Source organism: Pocillopora damicornis, chromosome 12 (assembly GCF_964200805.1).
Source record: "Pocillopora damicornis chromosome 12, jaPocDami1.2, whole genome shotgun sequence".
In the NCBI taxonomy this organism is placed as follows: domain Eukaryota; kingdom Metazoa; phylum Cnidaria; class Anthozoa; order Scleractinia; family Pocilloporidae; genus Pocillopora; species Pocillopora damicornis.
In genome coordinates, this window is record NC_142681.1 from 13194496 (window position 1) to 13197991 (window position 3496).

Genomic DNA, 3496 nt, shown 5'->3' on the forward strand with positions numbered 1-3496 from the left:
TGGCGGCCGCGCTTGTGCATTTCGTCCATAATGGCGACCAAATAATATAAGAAACTGTATGGAAATTTGTAAAATTTCTAAAATATAACAATCAGGAGCTCATGGTCCCGTCTGCTCTCGATCGAGACATATTCAGTACTGCTATTCATCAAACCTCACAGGGACTCGATAAATAAAAACCACTTACTTCCCGAGCCAGTTCTTTTGTCATTGATCATTGACCTAGGTCGCCATTCAGTTCTTCAAAATCCGTCGTTCTCCATCCCAAAGACTCGCCAATTACAGGAAAGTGCATAAATAAAGTCAACTGCTCTCGATCAAATTGACGAATGTAGGTTGTGTCGCCCCATTGCCTTGTCGCCCCAGGTTATGTCGCCCCGACCGAAGTTACGTCGCCCCAACATCGGAGTTGTCTCGCCCCAACATATTAGTTGTGTCGCCCCATCATCAAAATTATGTCGCCCCATCGAAGTAAAGTATTAAGTTTAGCTGACCCGCTTGCCGTTATTTCAAAATGCACCTGTGTACTGCGAAGATGATAAATCTACTTCGAACATTTCGGCTTACTTCAGGATTTTATTTCAATAGTTTGATGTAAAGCATGCTTAAAATGAAGTCATGTAACATTAACTAACCTTTCATTCGTGTTTTTATATCAAAAGATGCTTTAGTAGAGGAAAGGGCAATCAAAAAACTTCACAAAACAAGCGTAAAGTTGGAGTGTCTCGACCCACTTTCTATAACTAACTTAACGAATTGTTTTAAGCGCCTCTCGGCCCAACAAGTAATGAACAAGCCTTGAGAAGTTGTCTCGCCGTCTTGTCGCCCCCTTCATATTGTCCCCACATTGAAAATACCTTAGCCTGGATTTGACGATATCTGCGCCGCTGAACTCGTCGAAGTTTCTTTTCTGCGACCATATGCACGTTCAGGGAAGTTAGTTTGGCTTCTTTGTAGAGCAGGTAGATATGTAAGTACATGGGTAGCTGGCTCTTGCCCTGGGCTCTGGTGTGCAGACCGAGCTACCAACCTTCCACATCACTGTTGGTCCTGACCGACTGCATAAAGACTGACCAAGAGGATGGCAGCCAGGTGTTGCTTTCGATCCAGGTGCTCGATACGTAGTCGGTGAAGTGGCGAAGAGGTGCTGTGTTTGCTGTTTGCTGGAGGCGCTGGAACTGCGGCCTGATGTCTTCTTCTTGATGATGATGATCGTTTATTCAGCCTTCTTGCAGTAGAAACTGAATTACAAGGCGGGTCATAATTTACAAATACTTCTACATTATGCATACATAGAACTATTTTAGATATCAATTAAATATAAATATTAAATATTGTGTAAACATTAAATACTATAAGTAATAAGATAAATTGCAGTTAAGTATATTACACATGATTCTGATATTTAATAGTACAAAAATTTCCAAATCTAACAGATCTTGAGGAGGTAGGTACAGACACAGTTCTTCCTGCCCTAAGGGCATATGGTCTTGAAAATTGACATCGCGGTACTAAATTTCGTAGTAGGTCAGAAGAGTAGTAACTCCGCTTAAGGAAAGCGAGGAAGGGTAGAGCCATGACCTTCCGTATGAAAGTATGGCTGTCCCGATCCTCCCTGTACGAAACCTGGAGGCCAAGCTCTTGCACTTAGAAAAATTAAAGGAAGAAGACTTGTTTTAAAGGAGCTACGTCGCCGTTCATTGATTTTTAAAAAAAAAATTGTCATGATTTAGGCTATCGAATAAATGACTCAAAATATTGAGACGTAGCTCCTTTAAATTTATTTGAAAGTACACAACCAACAAACACACTCAGAGTCAATTGAATTGTGGCCTCAACGAACGGCGATATTTTTAAACTTTATACGGCATTAACAAATAATAAATAATAAATTGAATTATGGCCTTCAAAAACAACTAATGACGAAATTTTTTAGAGAAAACAAGAATATACTAAATAATGGTAAGTGACACTAACCTTCCTCCACAGGGCTTGAGTCCAATGGAAGACGCACCCCAGTAGTTTGACGTCTGGGAGCAGTTGTCGAAGTACCTTCCATACTGCACACTCGAAGTCTAGCGTGACTTTTCGTAGCGCTGGGGATGGTAACAGCTCTAGTAGCTCTCGGAAAACAGCTCTGTAATCACGCTTCCGTTTGCCCGACATAAGGACAAACAACCAACGGCACCTGCTTGACGTAGTCAACTGCCTTCACGAAGGCGTTGACTGTTAACAGCTGGGTAAACGGCTGACGGTACAGCTTGAAGGTCGCATCCACGTACCAGCTTTTTGCTCTGTTGAGTAGGTCGAGTTGGCGTCGTGTCGCGAAAATCAAATGACGGCGTCCACCAACCTAGTTAGAAAACGAATGCCATAATTAACCTACTGTAAACTGCCGCATAATAATTACAACACTGCTCCAGTCCGTTTAAAAGATCTTTGTTGTGAAACTGTAAAACGGTTTAAAATTAAAAGGATGGTTTTAGGATTTAATAAGTAAATTAATCTATTGAGCAAACAGATTCCATAAAGATTTTGTGTTGTGAAATTGTAAAAACAATAAACAACGGGTGGTTTTCGAAATAAGTTACATCGAGTTACATCGTAATAATCTTACAAACTTTTCCTTCGATCGATCGATAAATCTTACATCAGTGTTATGTTTATGTTATAAGTCGATCGTTCGCGTAAATCGATCGGAGAATCTTACAAACTTTTACTTGATAAGCGAAGTTGCGCGTTTGGGCGACGCAACTTTGATGTTGGGGCGACACAACTCCGATGTTGGGGCGACGTAACTTCGGTTGGGGCGACGTAACCTGGGGCGACAAGGCAATGGGGCGACACAACCTGACACCGAATTGACTGCTACAGAGTTCGAAGCGTCCTAATATCCTGTAAAATTGCCATTTCCTCCCATCAAAAAACTTCCCAACGCGCCAGAATATCCCTTATTTTCCATGTTGAGTAAGTGACGAGACACCATGTTGAAAACTATGACTGAAATAGATAAACACGAGCAACGCTGATCTTCGAATCGTCGGCCATATTTGTTTATGCTCTTGCAGGGAAATAAATTAGTTCTCAGGTCCTTTTCGGAATAAAAATATGCCAGGCATTGAATGCAAATTCAGTAGTCTTAGCAAGAAAATTAAATTAAAGCAAATCAAAATTCTGACATCATGTCATCGCTCTGCCTCGAAAAATCCCAAAGATTTACTTGCAGGTCTTCTTTTCTTTTTCTTTTCCTTTTCATCAAATAGAAGATCTGCGGTGCTCCAATTGTATAAGTCATGGTATGAAACACTCTTCTTTGCAGATCGAGCCGTGATCGCCGCCATATTGAATTCTCTTGATATTCTATTGTTCCGGAGTGTAATACGATATACCGCTGATAATTGTTAGCGGGCTCGAAATGTCCTTGATTCCTGACGATGTTGCAACAAGTGTTTGACAGCACTTTGTCAAAATTAAACCAAAGCTCCTTAAATGCGAC

General features: G+C 41.0%; 1 pseudogene; it reads right to left on the minus strand.

Moving 5' to 3' along the window:
• Window positions 1-489: 489 nt before the first annotated feature.
• Window positions 490-2166, minus strand: LOC149036559 (uncharacterized; annotated as a pseudogene).
• Between the last annotated feature and the right edge of the window lie 1330 nt (window positions 2167-3496).